At 38.6% G+C, this 12,156-nt stretch overlaps 1 long non-coding RNA gene across 1 annotated transcript; it reads right to left on the bottom strand.

The window, feature by feature from the left end:
* Nucleotides 1–6,824: 6,824 nt before the first annotated feature.
* On the bottom strand, nt 6,825–7,419 carry LOC135419299 (uncharacterized). The gene is made up of 2 exons (XR_010432913.1): nt 7,236–7,419; nt 6,825–7,072 (listed from the first exon to the last, which is right to left on the bottom strand). It is a non-coding gene; the product is annotated as an uncharacterized LOC135419299 (long non-coding RNA).
* Between the last annotated feature and the right edge of the window lie 4,737 nt (nt 7,420–12,156).

Here is a 12,156-nt window from a genome sequence, read left to right as displayed (position 1 = left end):
TCCTTTTAGAGTTCTTTAGGCTGTTCCGTAAGAGAGAGAGAATGCAATCCTTAGTGTGCTTCTTTCTCCTCACATTGTTTATGAGTAGCCTATGCTACTCATAACCAGCAACAGCTGGTCAACATCACCATAACCAAAAGTGAAAGAAATCTATTCCTTTTACTGGGAAAAATAAGGATTATAGGTATATGCATCCATGTTCCTTCAAACAGGCACTCCCCACCAGTGTTGGAAATACATTATTGAGCTAAGCAAACTTTTAACTCCCAGAAGGACTGTTCCATGTATCTCTAGATACAGATCTCCAGAGAGATCCAGCAGACATTTTAAAAATATTGTACCTTCCCAGCCATGTGCCTGAAAAGTAAATCCTAGATGATGTGGCTTACTGGTACTTCCACGTGTTTGGAGGTGGCTAAGACCTTTGCCAAGCTAAGAACTCAAGGCAGCTCAGACCTTCACTCTTTCATTAGTACACTTCACATTCCTGAGGCTGGGGAGAAAAGCAACTGCTGGGCATGAAGGAAGCCATCTCCTGAGCCCCCTTCTGTGCTCCTTTCACCAGATCTTAATCTGTCCTTGTTTAATATGAAACACTTTGCTTTTGAGGCAGGCTGTTTTCCTAAAGGGCAGGCTGATGAAAAGTCCTGGGAAAACCCTAGACAGTCTTTGACATGTTTTGTTATATGCTCCTTTAAGAACAATTTAATTTTGTTAAAAGTATATCTAACAGTAATCACTGGAGGACACCTTATGATGCAATGAAAAACTGTGCTGGGGTAATGTGTAGGGCTTATTCAGTTTATTTAGAAAAAGAGGAAAATTTCATGTATAATCATAATAAAGCTTCTGCTCTCCTCTTTATTTTCTGAAGAGTTTGATTGCCTTTTTCCCAAGTTTTTTAAATGAAAATAATTGTTACTTTTCCTGTGTGGCAAACTTTCCCTACTTTTTCTCTACTCCACTCTCTCCCCTCCGATACTTTTTACTTCTGAAGAAGGGTAGAAGGGAAAAAACTGAGCAGTAACTCTTTTTCCTTGTTTGGGGAAAGAAAAATTTGAGAGAAAGGTGATTTTTGATTATAAAGATAAATGTCCAAAATGTTTTGACAGCTCTATTTTTATTTATACGGCATGAGATATATTTTTGATCTTTTCAATGCTATTTTATAGTGTAAGCATTTGAGGGAAAATGCCCATATTGTGTGGTGCAGACCTGCACGACAGCATACCTATGTCTCAACCATTGCAATATCCACAGGGGACAAGTCAGACCAACCAGGGCTCTGCAGTGGTAAACAAATGAAAGCCCAGATGTGTTTCCCTGTAATATTTCATACATCAGAAATTCACATATGAAAATACAATTATTAGGAAACTAGCATGCTCCCAGATTACTGGGCTAACAGAAGTTCATCCCAGCAGCATGTTTTACATGGCTTTCATATCTACAAGGTACTGGCAAGATATCAAAATAGCACCAGCAAAGCAGTTCAGCACTATGCAAAGCAGAATTTCAGAGGACTGCACTTCTGCTGGCTGTACTGCAAAGACCTTGTGTTACACCCAAGCATTTCTTTTCTCACTGGTTTAGATTTGACCATAATATTTTTATGATGTGTGATTTGACAACACTGGTTAAGCAGCACTAACTGCTTCCAGTCTACACAGTCTTGCTGACAGTTTTCCTATACATGCTAACACTTGCAAGAAACTATGTACAAACGAGATATAGCAGTAAAAATGAGGCTGAGGTTTTGCTAATGCTAAACATACCTAAACATACACACTAAACAAGGTGTTTCAGAGTACTTTAGGGCGATGATTGTCTACATGTATAAGTACAAATATGATAATTCAGCTCTGTTTCTGGGTCCTAGGACACAACATCATTTATTCTAGATAGTATTTCCATTTTTGTCTATTTGTTACTTTCTTATGTAAATTAAAATTACTGGGAAAGAATCATATTTGAACAACTAGTAGGTTTCCACTGAAAAGTGATAGTGCTGCGACTGCCACAGCATTGTAAAGCACAATTTATGGACGAAGAACAGTTCAGAAATTTGGTGGTACTACATCAGGCAGTCATTGTCAGCCACTGTAGCAGAGAGCCTGGTTTTCTGAGACATTACAGCTTCAGGAGCTACTTAAACTCGTTTATATTGTGTGTGAAATAAACATCATCTATGTGAATGTGAGTGTGAACTGTTAGAGATTTACACCTACTTCATGCTTATGCTGTATTCCTTTAGTACTCTCTAATTATAGGGACCAACAAAACTGGCTAGACAGTACTCTTATGGTTAGCATTTGTAGAGAGGAAGCCTTGAACCTTGATTTCCCCTCACCTTCTCAACCACTGAAAAGGAATTCAAAGTAGAAATAAAATACTGCCAACCTCATCTGAAACTGATGTAAGAAACAGTTTTGCTCTGATGTAAATGAGATTAAGACCAAAGGACTAGAAAACTCACAGAGAATTTATGGATCTCACCTATTTTCTTCTTTTTATTTCTGAAAATGAGATTGCAGTAGTAAGTAAGCCTACAGCACTCTCAGAGCTTTCTCTTTGGTCCCTCGTATGTACATAATTGTTAACAACTCTGTGTTGGCTTCTCTCCATGAGAGTTACAAGGGAAATTTCAGAGTTCCACCCTCAGATCCACTCTTGCACTGATTTTAGACAGTGAGGGCTCAAGTGTGCTCCAGCTCTCCCCCCTGCAGTCACAGATTTCATGACTGATCAGGTCACCTGCTTAACTCTACTCCAGAGTCCAAATTAGAATGTTTGGACTTGCAATTCCAAATTATGTGTCTAATATATTCTGGTTCAGTTAAAGTTTAGGAACCTAAATAATTTCTTTAATCTTGATCTGGTCATCATCCTCCACCTCTAGTCATCCATTCACTAGTCACCTAAAGCAGAGGTAATTCCATTTTTCTTTCAAGCTGAGTTTTTCAATCTTTTAATTGGTATCCAGTTTAGGTCACAGTGAACAGGGAGGATAATGAATAAATCATTATTCTTCCTCCATGCTTCATCTGGTATTCCCTGCTGGTTACTGCTTCCCTCACTGTATTATTGGAGCAAATGTACTTCAACTTTGTGTAGATGTCAGAGAAGTCGACCCACATGTGCTGTAGCTAGTGTGTATGTAGCATGTTGTCACTAAAGCAACATCTGTCTGATGACTCAAAGTAAAAGTGGTTCTGTTTGTTCTGTGTCAAAAAGAGAGAAATGCTACTTTGATGTTCTAGCGTGCATCAGAGTACCAGACACATGCACAACAGAGACAACGGCAAGCAGCACAATTTGGTTTCGTTCCACACATTTTAGGTATTTTCCAAATTTAAAAAGAAACCCCCAAAAAATCTCCCCAGTTTAATTTTCTAAGCAGTGAACATGATTTAAGTGGCACCCCTTAAAAAAAAAAAATAGTCCTTCCCCCTTCTTCAAAGTACAGACCACCCATATACTTTTTCAACTAATCTTACCGAAAATGATGATGGCAGGATCTGCCCATTTACGCACAGGAAGTAAACTGTTGAAATTTGACTTTTCTAAACACATGATTTTCAAATTATCACAAGTGAGCTTTTCAAAACATAAAGCAAAATCATTAGCAGAATGCTAAGGGCTACAACAGGATTTTATTTTTGTTGTATGAAAGTCTTCAGATGACGTTCACAGCTGACTAGTGAATTCACTATTCTCGGTTCCCAGCTTCACACACTTTTAAGAAATATAATTTTCTACAGCTGGTTGCATATAGCATTCTTTGAAAATTAGGAACCTTTCAGGTGTTTCAACATAAGCCTCCAGAGATTAGGCACCAAATTATATTTGTCACTCTACAAAGCATAAAGCTAAAAGTCCAGCTAAAGTCATCTACGATCCAGATGAGCTGCAAAGCTCCTGCCAATCATTCAGGACGGCAGCAGGGCCATGATGCCAGAGAACGTGGGGACTCAGGGACAGATGACACAGTGAATACTTTTGGGTCCATGCCTAAGTAGATTAGGGGAAAGAAGAGCCTCCTGCTACTTAAGCATGGAGATACAGCTTCCAGGGAGGAGACAGGATCCGCCAGAAGGAAAGCTTGCCAAAGACAGTTTCTAACAGCCAGCTCAGAAATCATCTTGTGATTTTAACAACCAGTTTTGCTGAAATGTGCTCCAGCAGAGTCCTGCAGCTAGTTATGTTATAATGGAAAGAGCCTGTAGCCAGTTTGTAATCCAACTGCCTAAGAAGAGCAGAAATTAAAGGGGATAAATCCACTGCACCCAATGTGCCAGCTCAGACTCACCACTCATGAAGGCAGAGCACAGAGCACTCTCTTCAGACAAAGCAGCAGACAAGGTCTCCTGCCACAGCAAGAGGTACACTCTTCAGCAACAGGCAAAATCTAACCCTCTGGATTGCCGAGTCAGCTAAATTAAAATGTCATCCTCCTGCAATAGAGTGTTACTGCAGTCATAGTCTGCTCATCATCTCTATGACGAGTTTTTACTGCTGTTTGTGCAATAACATCCCATCTTGAAATGGTGTTTGTTAAACTTGCACCATATTTCATTAGCTCCTGCCATTTCCCATCACAATCTCTTTGAATTGCAGAATGTTATTCAATTCAGTTACTATTTGGATTTCTTCCAGAGCTGTATGGCTCTGAGAACAGCACACAAAATAACAACATTGGCTTGTATTATTTTCAACAGCTCCCTTTGTTGTTTTCTGATGATGATAAATGTGTGGTAAAATAGCAGAGAATGTAATCAACAGTGCTGATTTTGTATTCACCTATATTACATTCTATTATATCCTTTGCAGTTTTAGTAGTCTATGCCCTTTTATATTCCTAACACTGCAGTTGTTGCTATTACAAGGACAATTTTTTTCTCACCAAAACTAAAGTGAAACTAGAAAACTTCTGAATAAGTCTGTTGCAGAACAGAGAACAAAATTTAGCCCTCATTTTTCTCTGAAATTTTCAACAGTTGCTGAAAAACACTGAATAAATGAAAGGCAAAATAAAAAGATAAAGTACTCTAGTACTTTTCACGGTGAATGATTGATTTCTTAACAGACAGAGCAACATGAACCTTAAAAATAGAAGGTTTCTTTGTATGCCTATAAAATGGTATCCTGGGCTGAGCAACTATGGCAGCTCTAGCTTATCATTTGAGGTTTAAAGGAAACCCTCATGACTTGAATCATTACTCTGGAGGTTTTTGTGTGATTCGTCAGTACGACAACGTACCCAACATCTTTGCAGGGTCATGGTACATAGAACCAGCCAAACAGTTTACATGGAGAATGGGGTTGTATCAAAGGGTTTGACATTGTACTAAAATTTCTCTCTGGCTTTACATGCAGGATCCATATATTTCTTTTGTTCATGTAAGTGTCTGACAAAACCTTATACCAGTTCTGCAGTAGGTGTAAGACTGAAATCCTGTCCCTAATTAATCTATTAAGAACATACATTTATTTTAATTTTAGTCTCAGCTTGTCTTCCTTTTTCTGCCTGTAGCTTAGAAACTCAAAGCTGTTACTGTGAAATTAAACAATTTAGTGACTGATGTTACAAATTTTTTATTTCCCAATTTAATACAAGGAGGAACACTTAAAAAACCCCTGTGCCATATCATTTTTGGCAGGTCTGTGCTGTTGAGCCCATTGTCTGGGGCTAGGTTCTGTGCAGTGCCATGCTGCAATAGCGTGGGCTGCGAGGGCTGTATTTTATAGCAACTTCTCTAGACCAGCTGCAGAGAAAAAAATCAGCAATAAAATTCAAATGATGTTTGTCATAAGCTTCTGCTCTTTCATCGCTACATTTGTGTACATGAAATGTAATATACCAGTGAGAATGTCCCCTGACATGGAGCTGATTTTTATATCCTTTAAATTTACCACTAGCTTTACAGATGCTGCAATCTCTTTTATTCCAGTTCTAGCAATTATAACGTAATCTGTGCTAACACTGCAGATTACTAGGGCAATTTTGAAGATAAATGATCACATCTCCATTTCCATCTGCTGGTCCAATCAGGAAAATGGTGAGAATAAAACCTACCCCTTATATTGGTGCATTTTGGTGCTTGTCTGGCAGTCTACTCAGTCAACTGTATTGGGCCATCTAAAGAACAATTCCCATGAAGATATGAAGAAGGCACCCAATTCCCCACCGCCTCATGTCTCGATTTTACAACTATACAAAAGTTCAAGCATCTCCATTAGCAGGAGTACTCCCAGACATGAGTGATGTACAGCTTTTTGTGTTTAATAGAAGGTTTTTCGAGATGTAAATTTGGCACATTTCTGTCCCTACAGCTGCCATAATGACAAGCTCTGGTCAGAGTCCTTAGCCAAGCCACAGGCAGTCTTTCTTTTCCAAGCACTGCGATACAGAAAGGGCACTGCTGTTTCATCTGGTTTTGTTGGTCTAAATTATATCCAGGTACCAGTTTGCAATAGATGGCTGCTTATAAAGAAAAATAAAAAGAAAACCAAACAAACATCTTCAGAACATGCTTAGATGTCAGTTGATTTTAGAGCACAAACTAAACAGGCAAAACAAAACAAACAGTTCTCCCTGCCAAAGCAGACAGACTTCTCTCTGCTTTTCTCCTCCCCCTCTCTCTCTAAAAAGCCTGTCTGAAGAAGATTTTTCAAGAAAATTAGGTTTGCAAATCTCCTGAATATAATGGTATCAGGTCATGCATAACTGTTCAGATATTTCTTATATCATCAGGTGCAAGTTTCATACCCTTGAAATGTGTTTCAATGACTAGAAAACAAAAATATTTGGGGGATAAGCAAACTAGAAGAACAATGCAACTGTATTTTCAAGGGAATTATTTGCAGCACATTTCTACTAGTAATTATTTTTTGTTCTGGTTTGCAGCGCTTCTGCTTCTGGCATCTCATCTCCTTCACAGCAGCCAGCAATTGAATTAGAATCGTTGCTGAACAGCAAGAAAATCTGTCATAGAAGTCATGTTGACAGACAACTTTGTTCTCTTCTCATTTCTATTTTCCCTTTATTGTATTTACATCTGAAAGTCCACACCTAGAAGTGAGCAGAAACAGACACAAATCATATTTGTCTAGCCTCTTCCTCCTTTGTCCTGCTTTTGTCTTTAATAGAGCTTGCATTCAGCCGCTCGCGTCGGGGGGAAATAACCAGCCAATCTTTACTACCCACGGTGTCTGGCAGCACGTCAAAAACCTACCTTTTCTCCAGCACACTGCGGTAGTGGTGCATGTCTCCCATTATCATCCTGAATGACTAACAGGAGTAAAAGAGGATTGAAATCTTTCTGTATAAATGCTGGATGTCACTGTTTCTGTGTATGGCGCTGTGCTGCTCAGTATGACGTCACAGCGCCAACAGCACCTGGTCCATGGACCCATCGCTTAAAGGCCAATCCATCAAAACTCCCTTTCTCAGAAAACCACTGCAAATAATGTGTGGTGAGGGGGTTGGGTTGTGGGGTTTGGGGGTTTTTTCCCCTTGGACAAGCCCAACGTTTTACTACATAACTCACTGTTTATATAATGCCTTCACAGACACAAGCAGGCGTGGAGCAATCTGTAAAACTGACTGACAATAAAAGCTGGTAAAAGGGAGTTCCCCCCCATGACATTTCATATTCTAAGGTTATAAAAACATTGAAAATCCTAAGAGTGAGAGAAATTAAGACAGAAGTAGTGAAATAAACACATCTCCTCCTCTTTCAAACTCCAAAATGTACATGCTACCAAAGATTACCTCCAGACAGAACCACCCTTCAGAAGCACACAGCAAGTTTGATGCAGCTCATATCTTCCAGAGACAGAATACTTGCAGATAAAACACCTCCCTTCAAAATTAAAGAGGAAAGAGCTGTTTCTGCAGAAATCAACACGTCCTGTTTGCTCTATAAAGCACTTGTGGAGGACCACTCAGCAATCTCACTGACTGAAGCCAACTTATAATTAATTCACCAATGTCTTTTTTAATCTGTGGCACCTCAGATAAAAGTGTTGCTGTGGAACAAGCTACAAATCCCTTTGCAGCAAGAATGGATCTGGCTCACGATAACATCCCACAGGTTCTTCCAGGGAAGCAAATGTTTGTGGGTTGGTGACATGCAGTGTGGTACAGATCATGTAGTGGACCCAACTTCACAGCCCTGCATGTATGAATAATTCAGGGTTACGCCGACAGAGACAGAAATGAACTCTGTCATCACTGATGCCAAAGAATGAACACCACCATGCCAAAACACCATCTTTGTATTATGGCTGCTTTAGGGAAGTTTCCTTCCCATTTCTGACCCTCCACAGAAAAAAGACAGCTGCCATACAGTTATGTTAGGAAAGGAATGAATAAAACATACTTCCTATTCTTCTGCACCCATAGAACACACTTCACAACTAGACCTGGTTTATTAAAGAAAATTAAAGATGGATCTGAAAGCCAAGCCAAAGTGCTAACAAACTTGTGGAGCCAGATAAGCCTAGGTAGTCATTGTAAGTGAAGAGCATCCTCACAGACCTATGGGACAATTCTTTGGACAAGTTCATTCAGATTTGTTTTTCTGTAGCATCTCACATCTTTCAGGTCTCTGAATTGTTTGCACAAGCTTTGCAGATATAGGACCTGCGCAGTACCGATTGAAAACAAATACTTGTTCTTAAAGCAGAAGCTATGTTCTCTGTCTCCAGGACAAACTTCACCATTTGCACATATTCATGATAACTTTCCAGTCATATTTACATTTGTATACTCAGAAGTCAAAAAATATTTAAAAGATGACAGTCAAACACAATTCATAATCTATCCTCTTGCATGAAAACAATGAAAGACCAAATGTTGAAAATTGGAAAATGCCATTTTGATATTTCATTCCTTCGTGCAGCATGTGTTCTTTCCTCAGTACAAAGCAAGATTCACTGTGAAGGGGAATATTTTTTCCTTCAAGACAAGTAGTCAAATGCAGAAAGACATTTTCTTTCTTGTGACAGTGACAGCTTCTCAAAACACATTTTCTTTGAATAAACAGAATTTTTACATACTCCTGTGATATAACATATATCAAGCCCATTACTGACACAGTTACTGATATCATGGGTAGCTTTAGACTAAATTTCAGCACTAAGATAATCACTAATCTTACCAATAGGTCAGATCACATGGAAAAAGGAATGACATGGGCTTTGAGAATGTGGTCCAGCTTAATCACATTGATGTCAACTCTTGGGATGAGCTTTAAAACCAGAACTCTCTGATACTTGGAACTTTTCTATTTTACTGTCCCAATTCACATGCTTTAGAGTGATGCACTGTGTGCAGTGTCCACTTATGCACGTATCTATAGATACAGATCACTCCAAGTTAAGCAGAAACAAGATACATGCAGAGTTTCATAGGTCCATAGATCTGTTCATGCACATGTACAAATAGTCTAGATTGCACAGAACTCATTTTAGAGAAATAGTATGTGTTACTGTGCAAGTATTTTGAAACAACAAAAGTCAATGTTCTCTCACTCAACAAAATGCTTGGCATGAAGAGTGGTTGTAGGAAGCCATATGTATGGTTAATTTACTGTTTGATAAAAGTGAAATTGTGAATAACTGTATTCATTGAAATCTCAACAAGAATCAAGTGAGTATATTTTTTGCTTTTTAACTAACCTTGACATTCAGATCACACACAAAACTAAAGAGGGTTTGTATATATGCATGGGTGCATATGATCACTTGAAATGTTATTGTGATGAGGAGAAATTATCTATTACTATAGAAAATAATTCTCATTACCTTGTCAAAGCCTTTCAGCTGGATGTTTTTGCCTTGTAACTTCACAAATGAGTATGTGGAAGAAAAAATACTCATCTCTAAAATCCCATGACATCAGTACGCCACACAAATTTTAATAATACTAAAGTGATCTGTCCTCTTCCCTTTCAAGTCACAACACAGAAAAGAATTGCCAGATGAGTATTAAAGGGGTTTGCCTTCACATGCCACTTTTTCCATTTGGTTTTGTTTAACACATGTCGATGTCTTTAAAGTGCAGAGAAACCACTGCTAAGAAATAACTGGCCCATGGGACTGGAAAGGTGATCTGAAGGTTTGCCCTGCTGGGTCACTTGCTGTGCATCCGGCTTACGTCTCTGGTTGACAGTAAATTAAAATTACTGCCATTTGACAGGTGTGCAGCAGCCTATGCAAAATGAGTTGGTGTGTCAAGCGCTGCTGTTGGTGGGCAGGTGCCAGTGCTCCCCTCAGCAGTCTCAGGAGAGAGCTCAGGAATGGCCCAGACACAGAGCACGGTCTGCGCTTTCCCTCTTACAGGTGGTCCTTCCACTTCACGGTCGAAGCACGTGGGCAGGACCGCAGGGGAAAGGACTTCACTCCATGTGTGGTACTACTAAATAAGCGCTTTCACTTTCCCTGATAGCAGCTGGCTATGTGCTATCAGTTAAGAACTTAACATGTGAATTAAAATATGAAAATTAGGGGAAAAAAATCATCAGGCCATTATGTAAATATTAGACATCATCCTGATAATCTCAACATAAAAGTATGTATAAAAATCTAGATCAGTGATTAATTGTGGGAGACCATCATGCCTGGTTTCTTTCAGTACTGAAGTGGCAAACAGCTCCTCACTGTAAGGAGTCTAGAGACAGCTTTTTATATGCTCTCTGTGGGAAGCTGGATGCCTTCAAAGGAGTCAGAAGGGAAAAACACGGGAGGCATTCTGGCTCTGCTTCTCTCTCTGCTGTGGCCAGCAACACCAAGAGGACTTGTTTGTAAGAAAAGAAAAGTAATCCCAAAGTGATCAGATGAAAAACAGCACAAAAATGCAAACGAAAAAAGATCAGTTAAAAGGGGGGGAAACATTGACTTCTTCAAACTCCCAGAAATCTAAACCTGATGTTAAAACATCATTGTAGAAATAAGTGATGTATCCTCAGTTCGAATTATTTGCTTTGTCTCCATTTATTTTTGTTAGAAATATAGAAAGCATTTACCTTAATGTAAGACTCAGGGAACACTAAATTACCACAAAATAAGAAATGGTCTGCAAACTCAGCGCTGACACTATGAAAAAGACTGAGAAAAATCCAGAGAAGTAAATATGGGTAATGATACCACTTTCAGGTGCATGAGAAAATAAAGATTAAAAAAGGGAATCAAACTGATGCTTAAGAAAAATCTAAAGGTAACTGGGAAAACAACAATATTTCACCATAGGCAGGACACACCAGTGGTTATTGAGGCAGAGTATAGAAAGGTCAGAAAACATTGGCACAGAAATTGCTTTCATTAAGTGCTCATAAAGTAGGGAAAAATAAAATCTGCTTTATGCCAAGATGATATATCTTTCTTAACTGAAATAAAGTGGTTTGTTTCAAGATTGTTCTTATATTTGTGTTTTTTTCACTTTCCTTTAGTTTAATTTAGTTTATAATAATCAGTAAAAACAACTATATTAAGAATCAAACTAAGTGATATACAAAGAGTCCAACCAGCCCATAGCAGTCAAAATTTAAGGAATTTCCCTCATCTTTGCCTGAAACATCTCTGCTTTGCTCAAAATAATTATTCAACTATTTAGAACATAAGTTTATTATGATTGAGAAGTCTATGTTTGTATACATGTCATTTCTATAAACTGCCAGGTACAGGACACCAGATTACAGAGGATCATTTGTCCTGTCCACTGTATCAATGTCTATGCTTTTTCCAAAATTATAGTCTTGCTAGAATTTCAGACATATATCTATTTCTTTTCCATCTTGTGCTTTCTCAAAAGTATTTTCTTCCTGCATTTTTATGCTTTGTCTTTTGCAGTGTGTAAGGCAGCTAAGCAAGGTCAATTGCTGTGTTAAGAGTTTCAATAATCTTACTCTCCCAAAGCATCTTTCTTAAACTCTAATCTTTACTGTTCCAATACTCAGACAGTGGCCGTTGAGCACTACAAGAAGAATTAGGTAATCGTATCTAATTGTGTTCCTTCCGACTGTTATTTAAACAAGGAAAGCCTTTCAGTTGTTGTGGAAAGTATTAACAGCAGACCTTTGCTGACCTTCTAGAGCCATTGGGGAAAACTTGACATTACACAGAAGCTTACTCAAACAAGCTGTAATTAAGTTG

The sequence above is a fragment of the Pseudopipra pipra genome, chromosome 10 (assembly GCF_036250125.1).
Source record: "Pseudopipra pipra isolate bDixPip1 chromosome 10, bDixPip1.hap1, whole genome shotgun sequence".
Lineage (NCBI taxonomy): Eukaryota > Metazoa > Chordata > Aves > Passeriformes > Pipridae > Pseudopipra > Pseudopipra pipra.
This window is presented reverse-complemented; position numbering and strand designations above follow the sequence as displayed.